Consider the following 23,037-nt stretch of genomic DNA (forward strand, 5'->3'; position numbering starts at 1 on the left):
TATGCCAATAAGCTAAGCAACCTAGATGAAATGGATGCATTCCTGGAAAACTACAAATTCCCAAAATTGGACCAAGAAGAAATTGACAACCTGAATAGACCAATATCTAGTAACGAGATTGAAGCAGTGATCAAAAACTTCCCAAAAAACAAGAGCCCAGGACCTCATGGGTTCCCTGGGGAATTCTACCAAACTTTCGAAGAAGAAATAACAGCTATTCTTCTGAAGCTGTTTTAAAAAATTGAAGCAGAAGGCAAACTTCCAGACTCTTTTTATGAAGTCAGCATTACCCTGATCCCCAAACTAGGCATAACCACACCATAAAGGAGAATTTCAGAACAATATCACTGATGAATATGGATGCTAAGATTTTCAACAAGATCCTAGCAAATAGGATCCAACAGCACATCAAAAAGATTATCCAACATGACCAGGTGAGATTCATCCCTGGGTTGCAAGAATGGTTCAGCATTCACAAATCAATCAATATGATACAACAAATGATAAGAAAAGAGAGAAGAACCACATGGTCTTCTCAATTGATGCAGAAAAAGCATTTGACAAAATCCAGCATCCATTCCTAATTAAAACGCTTCAAAGTATAGGGATAGAGGGGACATTCCTGAACTTCATAAAATCTATCTATGAAAAACCCACAGCAAATATCAACCTCAATGGGAAAAAGCTCACAGCCTTCCCACTGAGATCAAGAACACGACAAGGATGCCCACTCTCACCACTCTTGTTCAAGAGAGTATTAGAAGTCCTAGCAATAGCAATCAGACAACAGAGAGAAATAAAAGGTATCCAAATTGGCAATGAAGAAGTCAAACTCTCTCTCTTCGCCGATGACATGATACTTTATATGGAAAACCCAAAAGACTCCACCCCCAAACTACTAGAACTCATATAGCAATTCAGTAATGTGGCAGGATACAAAGTCAATGTACAGAAATCAGTTGTTTTCTTATACACTAGCAATGAAAACACAGAAATGGAAATTAGAGAATTGATTCCATTTACTATAGCACCAAGAATCATAAGATACCTGGGAATAAACCTAACCAAAGAGGTAAAGGATCTGTACTTGAGGAACTACAGAACATTCATGAAAGAAATTGAAGAAGACAGAAAAAGATGGAAGAGCATTCCATGCTCATGGATCAGAAGAATAAACATTGTTAGTGTCTATACTGCCTAGAGCAATCTATACTTTTAATGCCATTCTGATCAAAATTCCACCGGTATTCTTCAAAGAACTGGAGCAAATAATCCAAAAATTTGTATGGAACCAGTAGAGACCCCGAATCGCTAAGGAAATGTTGAAAAACAAAAACAAAACTGGGGGCATCACGTTACCTGATTTCAAGCTTTACTACAAAGCTGTGATCACCAAGACAGCATGGTACTGGCATAAAAACAGACACATAGACCAGTGGAAAAGAGTAGAGAGCCCAGATATGGACCCTCAACTCTATGGTCAAATAATCTTCAACAAAGCAGGAAAAAATATACAGTGGAAAAAAGACAGTTTCTTCAATAAATGGTGCTGGTAAAATTGGACAGCTATATGTAGAAGAATGAAATTCAACTATTCTCTTACATTGTACACAAAGATGAACTCCAAATGGATAAAAGACCTCAACGTGAGGCAGGAATCCATCAGATCATAGAGGAGAACTTGGGAAGTAAACTCTTTGATATCAGCTACAGCAACTTCTTTCAAGATATGTCTCCAAAGGCAAAGGAAACAAAAGTTAAAATGAACTTTTGGGACATCGTGAAGATCAAAAGCTTCTGCACAGCAAAGGAAACAGTCAACAAAACAATGAGGCAACCCACGGAATGGAATAAGATATTTTCAAATGACAGTACAGACGAAAGGCTGATATCCAGGATCTATAAAGAACTTCTCAAACTCAACACAGTCAAAGCAGATACTCATGTCAAAAAATGGGCGGAAGACATGAACAGACACTTCTCCAATGAAGACATACAAATGGCTATCAGACACATGAAAAAATGTTCATCATCACCAGCCATCAGGGAGATTCAAATTAAAACCACATTGAGATATCACCTTACACCACTTAGAATGGGCAAAATTAACAAGAGAGGAAACAACGTGTTGGAGAGGATGTGGAGAAAGGGGAACCTTCTAACACTGCTGGTGGGGATACATGTTGGTGCAGACAATTTGGAGAACAATGTGGAGATTCCTTAAGAAATTAAAAATAGAGCTTCCCTCTGACCCTGCAATTGCACTACTGCGTATTTACTCTAAAGATACAGATGTAGTGAAAAAAAAGGGTCATCTGTACCCCAATGTGTATAGCATCAATGGCCACGGTTGCCAAACTGTGGAAAGAACCAAGATGCCCTTCAACGGATGAATGGATAAAGAAGATGTGGTCCATATATACTATGGAGTATTACGCCTCCATCAGAAAGGATGAATACCCAACTTTTGTATCAACATGGATGTGACTGTAGGAGATTATGCTGAGTGAAATAAGTCAAGCAGAGTCAATTATCATATGGTTTCACTTATTTGTGGAGCATAACAAATAACACAGAGGACATGATGAGATGGAGAGGAGAAGGGAGTTGAGGGAAATTAGAAGGGGAGATGAACTATGAGAGACTATGGACTCTGAAAAACAACCTGAGGGGCTTGAAGGGGTGGGGCTTGGAAGGTTTGGGGAGCCAGGTGGTGGGTTTTATGGAGTGCACATATTGCATGGAGCACTGGGTGTGGTGCATAAACAATTAATTCTGTTACACTGAAAGAAATTAATTAAAAAAAAAACAGTGATAACTCCATGATTTATCCCAGATGGCTTTTAAGATGTATATCCATATTAGATCAGATGCCCCAGGGTCCTTAGCCTCTGATCTTACTTATCCCACCCTTCTTCAAATTTATACTTAATCTCTGTTTGGCTCCCTTCCTATCCAAACTACCCCATCAGTTTTATTTGTTATCTTCTTACTATTTTCCTCTAAGTATAGCCCACCAAATGACTGGTACCACACTAAGATAGCCAAACCCTGTTGACTGCATAGCAGAGAAATGTTCTTTGTGTCCCAACACATACTAAAAGGAGAACTAAGCAATAATAGCCTTCTGTTGTTTTATTGGTATATACTAAATAAGAAAAAATGATCAGTCCCTTTGGGACATTTTGTTTGGACACTAGATCAGAAAAGATTGTTTTCTGCTTCCTTTGATACTATAGGCATTTTGATCATGCTAATAACCATTTAGTAAATAATAAATAGTCTGTACTGGTAAAAGCCTTACAGATATTAGAGCCTGAAAATGTCCAAATAGCAATCTAAAGCAGCAAGGTTAGCTAAATTGTGAGAGTGTCTCAAAAGATGCACCTTCAATGAGGACATTACAATTCAAGTAACACAAGCCAAAAGTAAAAATTTTCATGTATTACAGATTGGATCCAAATAATTTGCTTGACATCACCTAACAACTTAGAAAACAAACAAACCTTTGCATCCCTGTTAGTGTTTCCTGAATGCTGAATGCAATCAATATAAGTAATTGCTTTTTAAATGACAATGCCAGCACTTCCAAATAACAGGATGGTCTTCAGCTTTCTGCTTTCATCTTAGTTTGTATATCTAGCTAAAATAAACATGGTGTTTACACATTTTTCACTGCAGGATCACTAGCAATGTCCCTTCAGAGACAAATATTCTAAAATGTGGTTTCATCATAGAAGAATCTTCAATACATAATTTATATGTAAAGAATAAAGAGTTAAATAAAAACTATCCCCATCTCAAGTGAATATTTAAAGAAAGTTATGAATTGGTTTCATGATCAAATTTCTTACTAAAGTTCAAAATATCTTGGTAGACTTGGACAATTTACTATTTTAACTATAATTTATTTAAGTTTTAAATTTATTTAGATAACTTCTTTAGCTGTGGCTTTATTATTTTTTTTAATATTTCCAGTGAAAACTTGTGAAGTCTCATTAGATTTAAATAGTATGTAACAAAAGTGTAAATGGATGTTTGTATTGTTTTAAATCTAAAGTTACAGACTTTAAAAATAAGAATTCTCTTGTTTCTATTTAGTTTTGAAACTAATTTTGAATTTGTCTGGACTGCCATGATCAAAAGTAACCTTTTCAAAATGTGATGTATGGTTCAATACGTTTCTAAAACCAAAAAGAGTCTCTTATTGATCCATTGATTTCTGAGGGCAATTACAGTGGTTTCAGACGTTAAAATTGCTATTAACTATGATATTGTTTGGGCAGTGGCAAAGCCATGCTATTAGTTAATGTTCAAGCTGATATTGATTGGCTTTTTCAACAATAAATAGAAGCTTACTAGACCCAGTGTTCAACTGTTTCTTTTCCGACAGTTATAGTAGTAGCAAAAAGAGAGCCTCAAACCATGTGTTGTACAACCTACCCATATCTGAAACAAAATTAATTACTGCTTTATTTATGTCCAAAGAGTACTCTGTATATGCCTCTAATGTAACACTTACTACCTAATATTATGATTTATTTTTGTACAGGAATATTCTATGTTCTTTAAATGCCAGTGGCATACTTAACAGAAAAGCTCTCAAATATTCATCATGGAACAAATAATTTAAAATGAATAAACTTAGGATGGAAAAATTTAACCAGCAAAAAGAAGTCTAGGGAGCCATGTACAATAAAACTTTGTGGACGTTGAATTGTTCTAGATCAATGCTGTCCAATGTAGGAACAACTAATCATATGTGATTATTACACATTTGATGGGTGGTTACTGCTACTGAATTTTAACTTTTATTTAGTTTTTTAAAAGTTAAATTGAAATATAAAGATACATCTAGTTAGTGGCTACTGTATTGAACAGGATATTTCTAGAGATTAAGAAGTACATTTTGGCAATCTTTCAAAAGTGCACATGTTGTAAGTCAGAAGTATAAAGTGTAAAGTCACTCTACAGCTAAGAAACACATGTCATAATCAAGTTTTTATTGATGAAGACCAAAAACACCAAACTTCTAAATAAAGAGAAGATATTTAATAACCATATCTAAAGACCCTGTAGTTGAGGCTTTTACCTCTTAAAATTATCTCTCAGAATTACTGAGCTAGACAGCAAAAATCATCTGAAGTAGAAGCAAAAATTAACTATGGAACCCCAGAGCAAAACTCAAATTAAGCAGACAGATGTGATCCCCTTCAAGAAAAGAAAATTAAATGCCAAAGAGAGACGGTCAACAGAACTAACCATTAGAAAGCAATAACTATGCATTCAATCACCTTGAACCCTGCAGGTTTCAAGCATGAATTTCCAGAACGTAACTCACAATGCTCCAAGACCATCTACCATGCCACTAAACCTCCCCCTAGCCTGTTTAAACTCTGATACGACCTTTTTCCCTTTTTCCCTAGACTCATTGTTTGGCCACTAACTGCTTTAATTTGACTTACTCTCCTCTAGTTTAAGTAATCCATTCAATAGTCACTAAGTATCATTACATGCTGTTCAGTGTTCTATGTACTGAGATACAGGTCTCAGCAAGACAGACCAAAATCTCTGTTCCCAAAGCTTAAAAGGAGGGAAATGCAGAAAATGAACAACCTACATAATTGAAATACATCATACGCTAATGAATGTCAAGTGCTAAGGAACAAAATAAAGAATAGGGCCAGGAGGGGTGTGTGTGTGTGTGTGCGCACAGTGGTGAGTTTAAGCCCCACATCGGGCTGGGCGTGGGAGATGCAATTCTCTGAGGCAGCAGCATACCTTGCTGTTTTTAGGCAAAGCAAAAAAAAAAAAAAAAAAAAAAAAAAAAACTGTGTAGTTGGAACAAGAATGCAACAGGAGCAGAGTATCCTAGCACATCAGAGACACAATAGGAGCCAAATAGGCTATTTCAACGTCTAACTTTTATTCTGAATAATATAGGAAAACATGAAGTAACACAACCTTTGATAGTCACTCTACCACTCAGACTACCATGTTGACCTGAGATTACAAGATATCGAGGCCAAAAACAAAGAAATCCAGTTTAGGAGGATTATGAGAATTTACAGTAGCCCAGGTATGAAATGATGGTAGCTTGAACCAAGTGGCATCTGTGGAGGTGGAGAGAACTGATCAATTTCTAGACATGGTTTTTAAAGGAACAATTAAGACACTGGATGGACTGGATAGCTCTATAATAGATACAAGGAAAAGAAGTCAAGTTTTTAACCTGAACAACTGAATGAACAGAGTATATTTACTAATATGGAGGTAACTGGAAAATAGTGCTTTTCGGAGGGAAAATTAGCTAAATTTTGAATTTGTTTGATTTGAGATGTTTCTTAGATAACAGTGTGCTATCATTGATTATAAAAATTGTAGAGTTCAAAAAGAAGTTGGAACTACAGATATGAATTTGGGAGTCATGAACATCTAAACTGTACATGAAACCCAGATATTAAGGAAGACTACCAGAGACAGAGGGACACAAACGGGCATAACAGGTGCAGAGGTACCCATGATGAAGGTGAGGTGAAAAGTATTGTCTAGAAAAGCTATGTTTCTAGGGTCTGAGAAAAGAAATTGTTGTTTAATGACACCTGAGAGTATGAACCTACAATATCCCAAGTATAACACTGAATTCTTCAAAGAAGAAAAACACCGTGTAATGCTCAAAATATAGGTTCATCAAACAGAAAATTCTGAATTACATTTTAGAATGTGTTTACTGTAAAAGTGTGCATGTAAACATATTATTAATGAAAAATTTAACTTCAAGTAACTTTAAAGATCTATTCTGGGACATATTCCTTGCCATTCCCAAAACAGCTATAACTACTATATTTACCTGAAACACATAGGATAATTGAATGATACCACATTATAGATTTGTAAGTTGCTAAAAGACTAGATCTTAAAAGTTCTGATCACAAGAAAAAAATTGTAACTATGTGACACCTCATTTTAACTAAACTTATTGTGGTAATATTAACTAAATAATTATGATAATCATTTTGCTATATATGCATATATTAAATCATGTGTGTATCCCTCAAATTAACAAATTAACAGAATGTTATATCTCAATAAAACTGGGGTTTTGGTCTGGACAACTCTTAGAGAGTACAAAAATTTGTTCCTTGTCCTTTATTATGTTCCATTCTCCATATGCTTACTAAGATTCTGAAAAGTTCAGAATTATACAAAAGTAATAGACCCTACATCTACTATTTGATCCTACCATCTATAGCCTGAAGAAATTATTTTTTTGGAAGTTTATTTTAAAAAGAAAAAATCCAAGTGACACCCACTAAGTAAACTAAATCTTTTCTAGAAAAGATTGTCTCACTCGAACAAAGCAATGTGATTTTCTCAACAGAGATCTTACCCAGCGGTCTTTTGTGAAAACATAAACAGGGGTGACCAGGCTGTTTTCTTTCTAGAAGTTAATCTCCTTGAATCTGAAGAAAAATAGTTTCCAGGAGTTGCTTTGTTTGTACCCTTAAGAAAGGAGGGGGAAGGAAAATAATAGTTCTTTATATTTTATTAAAAGGGAATGCTATCTGTGCTATTATATAAAGCAGTTCAAACTTCAGTGTTCATGTTTTGAAATTCAATCGGGGTGCTGAATATTCTCCCAGGTACAGTGTCTTAGTGGAAATAAGAAACTGTAATGGGAAAAATGCCTTGTTTTCTATTATAGATAAGCTAAATATCTTAATGGTGACTATGGCATTTAATGTAGTTGCAATATGTTTGCGAACATATGAGTATTACCATCATTTATTTACCTATTCTTCAGAAAATTGTAATACTCATTTTAAAACAATCTTATAGGACCATAGTAAGATTTCCAGTCAAGCATCCATAGTGATGTCTCAATAATTTCTAGTAAGATGCCAGATTTTATGAATTTCTTTTCCATTTCAATAGTTATGACATATTTTGAAGTATACAGAATCTGGTAAACTACAGAGATGCCTTGAGATTTTTATTTTTAAAGTTTTAAAAATTAATTTCTTAAAAAACACACCAAAAAGATGTAGAGTTTCATTTTTTTCAGTGAACTGATATATTGTTGGTTTTTTTTTTTTATTTATTTAGTCACTGACTGCTCCCTGAGCTATTGCTTTTAAGAGTATTAAAGACATGTAATTGTAGACTTTAATTAGTTACTTTTAATTACAATGTGTTTTCTGGGTCCATTTCTCGAATACCATCACAACTTTTGAGTAAAAATGAGATGTTAAAAAACATCACGATGTCAGGTTTTTCGACATGCAAACAGAATCTAAAATTTGTATCACGTGTCTTCAAAATACTATTTTTCCATGAAAGTCTCTATGAAGAATGGAGTACACAATAAATATTTCACAGTATCAATCAAAGTCATACCTTTACTTACCTCTGCTATGGATCAAGCTACCCGGATTGTCTTAAGATACTAGATGGCCTTCCTTTTAACTAAAATTACATCAACGTGGCTAACCAAAATAATACATGCTTTCAATTAACATAAAATTTATTATATGTAATTTTCTAAAATACTATTGAGTTGGTGATCAAAACCTTCCAAAATAAGTGGTCAATGAGAGAAAGTTATTTTAAAAGGCCCTTAAATGAAAAACTTGGGAATGACAACACTTTAAGGAGCCAAATTAAAGACCTTTAAGTATAACTGATGAATTCTAAATCCATAATGATGTTTTTCATGGCAATTTAAATAAAGCTTAAGAAGAGTATTTGAAATTTTAAGCAAACAGTATGCTTACTTTTTATGCATGTGTACACTTTTTGGCAAGCACCTACTACCATTGCAGAACTTCATCCAAAATTTGATTGAAAAGAAAGATAATTCAGCCCTCTCAGCTCTCTTCACTCATTTGTCAAAAGCCACTAGATTAAAAAAAAAAAAAACCACTAGATATTCAAATGGCTCTCAAAGAATTTGCTTCCATCTTGATCACAGAAATTACATCTGACCCAGGATTCTCTCAGACTTAATCAAAACAAACTTCTTCCAAATCAAAGGGTCACTAAATAATATAAATGAATAATTTTGGTAGTTTCAAAATTAATTTCAAATTACAAAGCTAAAACCCACTGAACTTAAAACTAATACTTTCATTTAATGACTGGATTAATGCTTACCATTTAAAGTATTATTTTTGATTTATATCAGATGCCAATCTCTAACAATGATTTTTCAAGATGAACTTTCCTTTTAAATTATTCAAGTTAATCACTGACATTGAATGATAACCTAGCTTTGGAAGATGTAGACACATGCAGAATATTTACCACCCATGTTAAATTGTACAGGATGTGATACTTTTAAGGACCAAGAGGGATAAAGATAAAAATCTGCTCATGCTTTGTTGAAAACCAAGTATCTTTTCTATCAGCATCATTCAGTTAAAAGTTAGATTTCAGTCATTTCGGAATAGGTTACCTGCTGTCTAGTTATCTTAATCTAAACTTTTGTTTAACTGCCTGTTAATTTTCATTATTTTATATAAGATTTATTCTCCTATATGTTGCTTATGAATTTAGTTTTTGTTAATTCAATCTCATCTTGCCATTGACTTTAATAATAATTTCCTGGATGCATTATTGTTTTTATCTGACTTGTTTTCAAGTGGAACTGACTTTTGGACATTTGACAAATAATCTGATATGCTGAAACCCAAGTTAAGTTTAATAAAGAAAGTCCATCTGTACGTCTACAAAAAAACAAAGTTAGATTTCAATAAAACTACTAAGAAACAGAAAACATTCTATTAGGGACCAATTTTGTGGTAGCTTATTTTCTATTTTTCATCTATGTTATCAGTGAATCAACTTAAAATGTATTAAATAATTTCAGACTTTCGCTAACCTTCCATTTTCTCAGAAATTAATAGAATAAAAATAGAACTCTTTAACAAAAGAAGTTGTCATAACAGCTTTATGAACTTTAATAAAAATTGTTTAAAAAATGTAAACTTAGTCAAAACGTGCTTCTGCCTTCTTCTGGTATATAAGCAAAGAGTCACAACATATAATTAAGGAAAGTTTAAAAAAAAAAAAGAACACCCTTAAGTGAAACATTTGGAAATGGGCACAATCTCTAAAATTCAAATGATTCTCTACATTTAAAGGATGGAATTTTAGAATACATATGAATTAAGTCAATTTATGTCAGTTGTTAACTGTCAGATTAGAAATGGTTCCTGTCCCCATTTAATATGCCAAGGAAAGAAAATACTTTTCAAAAAGTATCAGCGAAATGCTTGGTTGTTCATTTCCTTGACCAAGGAAGTTGACTAAATCAGTATACCTTCTGGCCTTCAAACTAGAAGACTTTTCCATTATCAAATTAGCACCAAATTAATAAACAAATTACCCTTCGGGAAGCTGAGTTCAAATGCAATATGGCTACATTTTTATTACCTTTCCCAAATCAAAGACTTTGTACCCTAAGAGTTTATTAAAATTTGTATGAACATTTTAACATTTTCCTGTTTATCAAAATCCAAGTGTTGTAATGTTTAAGCAATAACATGCTTACAGTAGTGAAATAAGGAATAATTATCAATAACAGAAAGATCAGTAACCTTATTTTAGGATATAAACAGCTTCATTGAACTCATAGCCTGGTTCTTTACATCATTGTGTTATTAGGAGTGAAATATTAACCAGATATTATTCAGATATTAAAAATGCTCTGTATCTGCTTTTAGTATTCTAATAACAAATTACTACATACTTAGTAACTAAAACAATAGAAATTTATTCTATTGCTATTTGGGAAACAAAGTCTGAAATCAAAGTGTTGACAGAGCGACATTCCTTCTGAAGGCTCTAGTGAATTCTTCCTTGCTTCTTCCTAAGCTTCTGGTGGCTCTTGGTTTCATTACTCCACGCTTTGTCTTTGGCTTCACATAGCCTTCTCCCCTTCCCTGTGTGTCTCTTTTCCTCTTCTTATAAAAACTAATTGAATCCTTGCCTAATTAAATCTACAATTTATACAAATATACAAATCTATGCTATCTTCAAATGAGATCATGTTCACAGGTACTGAGAGTTAGGATTTGAACATATGGGATTGGAAGGAGATACACAATTTAATGGACTACTGGCTTTAAGTGATTAGAATAAAAAAATGGACTGATTCAATCCCTATTCCAAGAAATGTAAAGATTTTGCTAAATTTATCAAATGTCCAAAATATGTGAGATATCTTCTTTGCAGAAATGTCTGTTCATGTCCTCTGCCCATTTCTTGATTGGATTATTTGTTCTTTGGGTGTTGAGTTTGCTAAGTTCTTTATAGATTCTGGACACTAGTCCTTTATCTGATATGTCGTTTGCAAATATCTTCTCCCATTCTGTCACTTGTCTTTTGATTTTGTTAACTGTTTCCTTTGCTGTGCAAAAGCTTTTGATCTTGATGAAATCCCAATAGTTCATTTTTGCCCTTGCTTCCCTTGCCTTTTGCGTTGTTCCTAGGAAGATGTTGCTGCAGCTGAGGTCGAAGAGGTTGCTGCCTGTGTTCTCCTCAGGATTTTGATGGATTCCTTTCGCACATTGAGGTTCTCCATCCATTTTGAGTCTATTTTTGTGTGTGGTGTAAGGAAATGGTCCAATTTCATTTTTCTACATGTGGCTGTCCAGTTTTCCCAGCACCATTTATTGAAGAGGCTGTCTTTTTTCCATTGGACATTCTTTCCTGCTTTGTCGAAGATTAGTTGACCATAGAGTTGAGGGTCTATTTCTGGGCTCTCTATTCTGTTCCATTGATCTATGTGTCTGTTTTTGTGCCAGTACCATGCTGTCTTGATGATGACAGCTTTGATATAGAGCTTGAAGTCTGGAATTGTGATGCCACCAATGTTAGCTTTCTTTTTCAATATCCCTTTGGCTATTCGAGGTCTTTTCTGGTTCCATATAAATTTTAGAACTATTTGTTCCATTTCTTTGAAAAAGATGGATGGTACTTTGATAGGAATTGCATTAAATGTATAGATTGCTTTAGGTAGCATAGACATTTTCACAATATTTATTCTTCCAATCCAGGAGCATGAAACATTTTTCCATTTCTTTGTGTCTTCCTCTATTTCTTTCATGAGTACTTTATAGTTTTCTGAGTATAGATTCTGTGTCTCTTTGGTTAGGTTTATTCCTAGGTATCTTATGGTTTTGGGTGCAATTGTAAATGGGAATGACTCCTTAATTTCCCTTTCTTCTGTCTTGCTGTTGGTGTAGAGAAATGCAACTGATTTCTGTGCATTGATTTTATATCCTGACACTTTACTAAATTCCTGTACAAGTTCTAGCAGTTTTGGAGTGGAGTCTTTTGGGTTTTCCACATATAGTATCATATCATCTGCGAAGAGTGATAATTTGACTTCTTCTTTGCCGATTTGGATGCCTTTAATTTCCTTTTGTTGTCTGATTGCTGAGGCTAGGACCTCTAGTACTATGTTGAATAGCAGTGGTGATAATGGACATCCCTGCCGTGTTCCTGACCTTAGTGGAAAAGCTTTCAGTTTTTCTCCATTGAGAATGATATTTGCGGTGGGTTTTTCATAGATGGCTTTGATGATATTGAGGTATGTGCCCTCTATCCCTACACTTTGAAGAGTTTTGATCAGGAAGGGATGCTGTACTTTGTCAAATGCTTTTTCAGCATCTATTGAGAGTATCATATGGTTCTTGTTCTTACTTTTATTGATGTGTTGTATCACATTGACTGATTTGCGGATGTTGAACCAACCTTGCAGCCCTGGAATAAATCCCACTTGGTCGTGGTGAATAATCCTTTTAATGTACTGTTGAATCCTATTGGCTAGCATTTTGTTGAGTATTTTCGCATCTGTGTTCATCAAGGATATTGGTCTATAGCTCTCTTTTTTGATGGGATAGACACATGAAAAAGTGCTCCATATCACTCGGCATCAGGGAAATACAAATCAAAACCACAATGCGATATCACCTCACACCAGTCAGAATGGCTAAAATCAACAAGTCAGGAAATGACAGATGCTGGCGAGGATGCGGAGAAAGGAGAACCCTCCTACACTATTGGTGGGAATACAAGCTGGTGCAACCTCTCTGGAAAACAGCATGGAGGTTCCTCAAAATGTTGAAAATAGAACTGCCCTATGACCCAGCAATTGCACTATTGGGTATTTACCCTAAAGATACAAACGTAGTGATCCAAAGGGGCACGTGTACCCGAATGTTTATAGCAGCAATGTCCACAATAGCCAAACTATGGAAAGAACCTAGATGTCCATCAACAGATGAATGGATCAAGAAGATGTGGTATATATACACAATAGAATACTATGCAGCCTTCCAAAGAAATGAAATCTTGCCATTTGCGACAACATGGATGGAACTAGAGCGTATCATGCTTAGCGAAATAAGTCAAGCAGAGAAAGACAACTATCATATGATCTCCCTGATATGAGGAAGTGGTGATGCAACATGGGGGCTTAAGTGGGTACGAGAAGAATAAATGAAAGAAGATGGGAGGAAGACAAACCATAAGTGACTCTTAATCTCACAAAACAAACTGAGGGTTGCTGGGGGGAGGGCGTTTGGGAGAAGGGGGTGGGATTATGGACATTGGGGAGGGTATGTGCTTTGGTGAGTGCTGTGAAGTGTGTAAACCTGGTGATTCACAGACCTGTACTCCTGGGGATAAAAATATATGTTTATAAAAAATAAAAAATTATATAAAAAAAATCAAATCATAAAAAAAAATGTGAGAAATGAGGTGGATGGGAATATAAAGAGGAAAACTAGTTATCTTTGTTTATAATTAATTTTATGTTCATTTTATTATTTCTGAAATTATATTTTTTAATAGGATAAGGAGAAGGAAAAGTATCTAAGTGCACTCTTTGTGAAAGAAACAAAAAGAACAAGTGGAAATATTCTGCGCTAAGGTTATGATCTTGAGGCAAACAATTTACTTGAAAGTTCAATTTGTGAGATCACTGAATTCAAATACATTCTTTTTTATTCTTAATTTTATACATTTTTTCACTGTAATTCTTTAAATATAATTATATCTACCATTTGTGCTATATGAGTCAATAACTTTTTTCATTATTTTAATGGTATTATGACTATGCAAATGGAAAAGGTTTTTTTTTTTTTTTTAAAGAGTCTGAGAATCAACATAAAGCCACAATCTCTACTGGTTAAAATTCAAAATGCTGGCAATGCTATATACTAGCAAGGGTGCACAACAACAGGAATTGCTCCTTCATTCTTGTGGAAATGTAAAATGATACAGAGGCTTTGCAAGACAGTTCGGCAGTTTCTTACAAAAGTAAACAGAATTGTACCATAGGATTCAGCAATTCCACTCCTACATATTTATCCAAAGGAGTTGAGGATTTGCCTCTACTTTCACACAAAAATCTGTACATGCATATCCAAAATTTTTCTTAAAATTAAAGTCTATTAATAAAGTTGTACTTCTTCTTATCCTAAATCAAGTTTGACTGAAACAATGCAGCCCTCGAGAGTCTTCTGGGATTCCCTCCTGACTCATGATGCCTGATTTATGAGCTTTCATTCCATTTTCCTCTTTTCCATATTTTCTGGGACTCTGTTACAATGATTTCTGAAAGCCAGCAAATAAATCAAATCTGTTATTTGAGAACTAAATCTCTGAATATAAACTTATTAACATTTTAAGTTTTCTATCCTACAGGAAATTACTTAATTTAATTCCTTGGCCTGTGAGATCTCTCTCAATATCTTGAAAATGATATTAGACAAGAGGCTGAAATTTTTTAAAAAATGCCATTCTACTAGTTTTATAATATTTTATCTTCAAGAACAATTGTACATGTTAAATGACAGCATCGGTACTCTCACATGTGCTCAATTTTTTATTTCCTATCTTTTGGGGACAGAGCTGTCCAGTTCCATAGAATGTACCTTTTCCCTTTTGGTGACATTATTACCACAGTTTTTTGTTGAAGTTTTCTATATTTGTGTAGTAACACATGATATTAATATTGAGAGCACATCTTGGATTCATACAAAAGTAAATACAATTAGTTTTCTTTTTTTTTTTTTTAAAGGATTTTGTCAGAAAGAGGGAGAGAGAGCACATACAGGCAGGGAGAACTACAGGCAGAAGGAGAAGTAGACTCCCCACTGAATAGGAAGTCCAGTGTGGGACTCAATCCCAGGACCCTGGGATCATGACCTGAGCTGAAGGTAGAGGCTCAACTGACTGAGCCACCCAGGTACCCCAATACAATTAGTTTTCTCTCCTCAAGATTGTTTTTTACCCTTTGACAATGCTACCACAAACAACAAAATTTTCAAAATGTGAAATATTGAAAAGTCCTTCTCTTTGGGAGTTTGGAGATTTACTTTTATATGAGGATATATTCTGCCAAACGATGTCAAATCATATGGCCTAAATATATTATGGTTTCACGTGAAACTATATTATTTCTTTTAAATAACTACAATACTGTTTTAAGCATTGTATAGCCCCAAAGGTTTATAGATTATGTTAACATTTGAGATGAAAGCAGGGAATAGGTGATTTAATCAACTATTTGTACTATTTTAACATTGTTGCAACATTTACATGATCTTCTGTGAAATGAAGCATATCTCACTGAGTTCCCATTACCCTAAGATTAATAGAATGTAAAACCTCTATAACCTATTATATCTACCTAGGGAATATGGGAGTTCTTTGTATAATGTACTGCATTGCATCTAACTGAAAAATCTAATTAAATAGAACTGGAGATGCTAAAGAAACCTATGTGCTTTCAATTGTCTGTGTTATTTGCTGACCTGTAGATAACTTTCAGCTTGCTATTTTGAAATAAATAATAAAGTCCACTAATAACAATGGCTTTTCATTACCTAAATGCCCTGTGATCATCAACTCAATTGTAGGTTTCTCTCCTTAATGGTGACCCAAAGTGCTTAGGTAAGTTTAAACTATCATGAAATATTCATTTGGTTGCATTTGCAAATTATATGCTCCTGTGAATAACCCTGAGACAAAGCTTCCCTTTCAGCACTTGCATTTGCTTTCCCCATCTACCCCCATCTCCCCACCTACTGATGATCCTCTGCCTACTGGCTCTTTTACTCCCTTATGTTGTCTTGAACCATCTGTCTTAAGGCCAAGGAATGAACTTTGGGGAAGCTAAATTTGGATTCCATTTGCTTGTCCACAGGCTCAAAGATCACTCTATCACAAGATGTCACTTTGTCTCTACTTTCAGGAGATATGAGAAAGTAGGCTTCCCAAGGATGTAGCTTTGCCAACCTTATGTGACTCCCTTGGAAACAGGTAGCAGAAACAGCCAATGTGTCCCAGGACTAAAAATGTCTGCTCATGAGACATGACCGAAGTTTTATTAATTAGATACAGCCTATATTCAGCTCCGTCCTGGTGTGCCAGAAACAAGGGTTTAAGTAGAATTTTAAGTTAAAAGATTTTTTTTTAAATATGCTTAATGGAAAACAAAGAAACTGCAAATAAGACCTGTGATAGGGGTTTCCAACACTGCATATTTTAAACTTCGCAAGAGAACACCATCGTTTCCAAATGTTCTTCTCAGAGGAGATGGTATGCACAGGCAGGCCGTCATCCAGATGTGGTAGGTCTGCTGTGCCAAAATCGACCTCTTACAGTAAAGTTCCGGTTTATTTTCAAGCTCTGGATTATGGACAGTTGAGAGCAATTTGCATCCTAGCTGAAATAACACTAAGAAGGCACCCTCGGACACCAAGGAGTCCCTCTTTTGATCCTTGGCAAAAGATACCATGTTCTGAAAGCATAAACTGGCCTGAGGTAACTGCTCAAGAAGATGGTAATTTGTATGGTTACCAGAGGGGAGGGGAGTTTGGGTAGGCAAGGGTTAAACAGGCGATGGGAATAAGGAGTGCCCCTGCTATGAGGAACACCAGGTGTTGTATGGAAGTGTGGAACTGCTAAATCGTATGCCTGAAATTAATACTATACTGGATGTTAACTGGAATTTAAATAAAAGGTGTTTTTTTTGTTTTTTTAAAGATGATAATTTGCTTTCTAAACCTAGTATGATTGAAACAAGTGCTGTGATAATTGTGGGTCTTATTAACTCTGGTCTCTTTAAGAAGTATGCCAAAGCTGGTTTTTGGGAATGTGGGAGATGGGGAGGAACCAAACCTATTCCAGGCAGACACAGCTACCACAGTGAGGCTGAAGAAACCCAGCTCTGTCTGTATCAGCAACATCTCTAGTTGAGACTCAACAGAGAAAGACTGGAGAAGACTCTGGACTTTTCACTCATAAAAGAGAATTCAATTTTAGATTTCAACCTTTTGGCCACTGGATTTTAATTTGCAAAGGGAATTAATTGGCTGTTAATTTTGTCCATTAAATTAACAAATAGATTTATATTCAAATTTGTTATATTTCTGTGTTGTTAGCATCACCGAATGAGAAGCATTGTTTTGAAACCTCTTTATGCAATAATTTCATTTCAATAAAGAACATTTGATGTAACTGAAGTTTTAGATGACAAACAAAAGATGAGTGTTCAATGTCAGTGGCATGAGACAATGGAGTGAATCTCATTACTGTCCTATTCTGACCCATTTCAGAGTCCTTTATTCCCAGAAAGATACCCAGAGGAGCCATGGCTGGAATCAGGGGAATGGCCTCATGAAGGCAGCCGCTGGAGATGAAGATTCAGCTATCTCCTCTACTGAGGGGTAAAGCCACACAGGATGGACAAGATAATTCTCGCCTAGCAGCTCTACCATCTCTGGATAATAACCTACCTGTGAATACAATCTCCTCCAAGAGAAGACCATTTAGAGAAACATGATGCTGTCTTTTTGGAAAGTTTAACAATAAAATTTGGGGAACTATTAAAAGAAAATTACTGTTTCCTCCCACATAGAAGTTGATCAGAGAGTTTAATATTTCTAGTCTCTCTCCATACCCTTTGCTTTGACCACAAGGAGATGCAGTGACTTTTCTAACTGGTAAATTAGAAATGAGAATTATAATCTCCCTTTTTTCTCTTAGAAGCTGCCTTACCTGTAGGCTGGAAGCTTTCTCCTCTGTTCTTAGATAACAAGATTTGGCTTTCATGGTGGGAACCTTCTTCTGGTCCTGTTTTACCATAATTTAACAGGTGTGTCCATATAATTCTAAATTTTATTTTCCATGTCCATTTGACTCTCACATTAAGCTATATAATATATCTTAGACTTTAGTAACAATAAATCTGAGTTTTCTATTTTACATTTTCCTTACTCTTCTGTTGTTTTATTAATTTTTAAGAACCTAGTGAGGTAGAAAACGACATAAATTGTTTGGTGCCCTCAAAGACCCTAAGGAACATTGTGCCCAGTCTAACATCTTGAAATATATCTAGTAATAGTTTTAATTATAGTTATAAATTTATTTACACAAAATGTAGGACTAATACTGACCAACACCATCAAGTAGCACAACAATGAGGCACACTTCACAGATCACCCCCAGTAAAGTTTTCCTGATGATTGTCTTTTAGACTTTAACATCCAAATTCACAGGAGGTACATTTTTTCTTCCCCTAATACAGTGTTGATCAGCTACTGTTCATATAGAAGTTTATAACTACGCTCCCTAAACTCAACAAAGTGGTGGGTGGGAAAATTCTTTAATTACAATATAGGTATAATTAAGATGACCTCAGAATTATATATAGATGTTTTTGAAAGAATTCCAGCTATCATCCCAGGGCAAGTATGTCTGAGATATCTCTGCAGCTGAAGGGGGCATTGATGCCAATGGATGTGAGGTAGACGTCCTTGGAAGTGACAGGAACATGATGAAGATCTACTCCTAAAAGAAGAGCCTCTTGTTTTATGAAACAGAATTGCCAGGAAAGGGGAGAACCAATCCTGCAAGGTTTTCATTTTCAATCACTGACCACCTGTTCTAAAGTGCCTTACAAAGCAGTTAATTTCTATAGTTCTCCTGCTTTTGATAATTTGCTTAGTCATGTCCCTTTTTATCTCCAGTAATCTACATCATCACGTTCTTCTACCATAAAAATGACAATGACATCCTCAGCCCCCTCTTTACCTTGCTTAACTTCATTCAAGCTTCAAGTTTCAATTTCACTTGGTAGACATTCATTGCAGGAAACCTCACAGATGTTTTATGATGTATTTTTGTCTGCTTTGAAAAATAAGTTTGCTTTATACTTAATTTACTTAATTATAAATGTGTCTTTGACTTCACATACAAACTATGCACGTTGATACACACAAAGCAATTTTTAAAATATTAGGTGTCTGATAAACAGGAAATGGTGCTCTAAGCATTTCACATCTACATACATAAATGACCATACCATCTTTATAAAGTTATGTCCTAGGAAATTTGTTTGGATTTTTGGGTTAATATAGGTTTGCCCATTTAAAATAATGGGAACCAGGAATAAGCGCTTAGGATCTTCATCCAAAGCATCAGATTTTCAGAAACAGATTGCTGATTGATAATTAAGATGCTGTACCTTTTAGGAACTACTTCCCAAATTGTACAATATTAAAATATATGCATATGATTTATATACACTATGTATATACATATTCACATAAGAAACTCATTTCTCATTTTAAGAAAGGTAGCATTGTATCTGTGTGTGTATATATGTATGTGTATATGTATATGTATATACACACACAAACACCTATATGTATGTCTAATTGACTTGCATTCATAAATTCTCACTTCCTTTCAGTTTCTAATAAAATTGCTTTAGAACAGATTATAGGATTTAAACAAAAAAATCTTTATGATTATTGGTAAAATCAAATTATTGGTAAAATTGAATTATAAGTAGGGGATTCAAGCAAGTTGCAGACTTTAATGATGATAGGAAAACCTATCAGGGATTTAATTATAAAATTCCATTTAGGAAAAAAAAAAGTGTTATCATTACCTTCATCTCAGCATTAGAAAAATGACATTTACCAAACATATACACTATAATACCAAGATTTTGTTCTCTTTTGGGACACCTGGGTGGCTCAGTCAGTTAAGCCTCCAACTCTTGGTTTTGGCTCAGGTCATGATCTTAGGGTGGTGAGATCCAGCTCTGCATTGGGCTCTGCACTCAGCTTAGAGTCTGCCTGGGATTCTTTTTCCCTCCCTCTTTCTCACACTCTGTTCCTCCCCCCACTCACACTTTCCTTAAAATAAAATCTTATAAAAAGTTATCTTGTTTCTAAATTTTAAAGGAAATTAACAAGTTTATGATAGGATTTAAATATTAAAATACAAAGAAATACATATGCCAAGAACTGTTAAAATAAAAATTAAAATTAAGTATTGGGAAAGTGGGTCATATATTATACCATATACAAAGGAATTTTAGTGAAGAAAATGAGCTATCTTGAGAATTTCTGAAGCACTCACTTCTCTGATCTTCATGATGCTACTATACTTTATGGTTTTCCTCCTACTTTTCTGGACCCTTTAATCAGTCACTATTAAATCTCCTTCTGCTCATTCCCTAAGCTCAGTATTCTCATTAAGCCACTTTTCTTCTGATTTTATGCATCCTTCCTGGTTACTTCCCCCACGTAAGGTCCTTAACTACCTTAAATATTCTGATTACTCCAAATCTAGAATCTGTAGCCATTATCATTTCTGGATATCAACCTACATATTCTACTTCTGATGAACGTTTCCACTTAAATGTTCAGTATGTCCAACAAGTCAGTGTTTTCTAAGAAGCCTCCAAGCATTCTCTAGCTCACAGAATGTGCTGTTGTCCCTCAACATACCCAACAAGAATTTTTTTTCAGCTAATAGCTATTTTTTTTATTAAGTTTTTTCAGTGTAACAGTATTCATTGTTTTTGCAACACACCCAGTGCTCTATACAATCCATGCCCTCTCCAATACCCACCACCTGGTTCCCCCAACCTCCCATCCCCTGCCACTTCAAAATCCTCAGATTATTTTTCAGAGTCCATAGTCTCTCATGATTCACCTCCCCTTCCAATTTCCCTCATCTCCCTTCTCTCTAACTCCCCTTGTCCTCCATGCTATTTGTTATGCTCCACAAATAAGTGAAACCATATGACAATTGACTCTCTCTGCTTGACTTATTTCACTCAGCATAATCTCTTCCAGTCCCGTCCATGTTGCTACAAAAGTTGGGTATTCATCCTTTCTGATGGAGAGCCAACAAGAATTTTATTCATATATCATCAAAACTCACATCTATTAGATCACCAAATTGTGTTGACATCAGATCCCGAACAGCAATTAAATCCACTTAATCCTCTCTCTGCTATTCCTAGTCTTGGGAAGGTTGTCACCATCTTCCTCTATACTACCACATATAAATGGCCTACCTGTCTCATTTCTTGCTGATCTTAAATGTGCTATTCACAATTCATTGAGAATATTTCTACAATATAAATCTACTCAGGCCAATCCCCTTAGAATTGTTCAATAGTAAGTAAAATATTCCTAAAAAACCTTTCCAGATACACCTTCCACCACATGTCCTCTCATTCTGTTCAACCATACTAAATGTTAGTTTCCTACATATGCGAGGGTTTGCATCTAAACTTTGCACAAGTATATGCAAGCTGGAATATCACTTCTGCACCCCCATCTCTTCCTTCACCTGCTTATTCCTACTAATCCTTCATAGCACCACTTAGATACATTTTCTTCACAAAGCCTTCTCTAACATCTAAACACCAGGCTTACTGTTTCTTCTCATGTGGTCCATAGCATCTCACTCTTAGGTTTCTTTTCCTAGTACTACTCTAAACTGTAATGCACTAACATTGGTGCAAAGCCTCCTAAACTATGATCATCATCCCTACAGGGATCTTGTCTGTTACTCCCAGTGTTTGGTGCAGGTCTTAAGACACTGGAAGTGTTCAAACTGTATTTCCTAAAAATATTCATGAAGACTAGGATATCCCAATCAATAATACTGACAGTGGAAACTGACCTGGGTATTGAGAAGGATTATTTCAGTTCAGAAATGTATGGAGATTGAAACAGTACTGGAATTTCCACGGGAATATTTTGTAGAGTTCTAAAAATATGGGATTGAACTTTTGATTACAGGCATAGGTTTTATCTACATGAATATTGGTGATAAAGTGGCAAAAGGAAACTGGGTCCTTAACATAAGAAAAAAACAAGGACACAAATCTTTGAAAGCAATAATGAAGGTGTTTCTTAGCATACAATGATCAGTATTTACAGTCTTGGAAAAAAACTGACATTTGATTTGTCTTTCTGCTAATATGGTGAGAGTTTCTTTCTTTTTTTTTTTAAGATTGTATTTATTTATTTGACAGAGAGACACAAAAATAGAGGGAACACAGCAGGGGGAGCAGCAGAGGGAGAGGGAGAAGCAGGCTCCCTGCTGAGCAGAGAGACCAATGTGGGGCTGGATCCCAAGACCCTGGGATCATGACCTGAGCCAAAGGCAGATTCTTAATGACTGAGCCAACCAGGCATCCTGAGAATTTGCTTTATTGACTAGCTTCATAAATCAGTTGTTACAAAGAATTATTGTTTATTATTCCAAGGAAAATATTGTTTATATTCCAAGGAAAATGGCTGATATTAAAGTACAAAAAAAAGATATTCTGATTGATAAAAAATTTAATATCTATTTTGATACAAAGGAACAGGTAATAGTATATTTAATACATTAAAATAATATCTAAAGATTCTAGACAATTCCCTTTAAGGAATCCTTGCTAACCCTGATGTAATTGGCCACCAAGGAATGAGAAAATTACTGAATAGGAAGAAAATAGTTGTGATAATAGACATTAAACCATATTTTAATGTGGTGAAATATTTAATGTGAAGATATGTAGAAGAACATTGCTTTATCAATTTCAAACTGCTTTCAGTAAATGGACAAAAACTGAGTGAAGATATTTATATTTCTCTAAACAATTCCACTTTCCCAAATGGATTCATATTGATTTTATGAATGCTTCTCCCCTCCCAAAAATGT

This window comes from Mustela nivalis (assembly GCF_964662115.1).
Source record: "Mustela nivalis genome assembly, chromosome: 1".
NCBI lineage: Eukaryota > Metazoa > Chordata > Mammalia > Carnivora > Mustelidae > Mustela > Mustela nivalis.